The sequence below is a fragment of the Austrofundulus limnaeus genome, unplaced genomic scaffold, assembly GCF_001266775.1.
Source record: "Austrofundulus limnaeus strain Quisiro unplaced genomic scaffold, Austrofundulus_limnaeus-1.0 Scaffold841, whole genome shotgun sequence".
Lineage (NCBI taxonomy): Eukaryota > Metazoa > Chordata > Actinopteri > Cyprinodontiformes > Rivulidae > Austrofundulus > Austrofundulus limnaeus.
Window position 1 is genome coordinate 1 of NW_013953243.1, and position 477 is coordinate 477.

Below are 477 nucleotides of genomic sequence, written 5' to 3' on the forward strand. Positions count from 1 at the left end.
GTCTGTGTCCTCCAGTCAGGTCTGTAGCTGTCTTTGTCCTCCAGTCAGGTCTGTAGCTGTCTTTGTCCTCCAGGTCAGAGAGACAAGAGGGGGCAGGAAACCAACCTGTCTCCACACCTGAGCAGGGTTTATTATGTAATCACTCAGACCTGAGACCTGGATCAGATGTCAGACCTGGATCAGATGTCAGACCTGGATCAGATGTCAGACCTGGATCAGACGTCAGACCTGGATCAGACGTCAGACCTGGATCAGATGTCAGCCCTGGATCAGTGTAGTTAGTGCTGAGTCAGCGTTCTGAGAGGGTTCAGGTTAAAGGAAGTGTTGATTTAAATGATCAGTTTGACCTTTAAACTGTGAGACACATGAAAGCTGGATCATGGTCCTGGAGTGTGTCAGCAGGACCACGGTGAGTTCAGAGACAACGCAGAGCTGTGGACACACACACACACACACACACACACACACACACACACA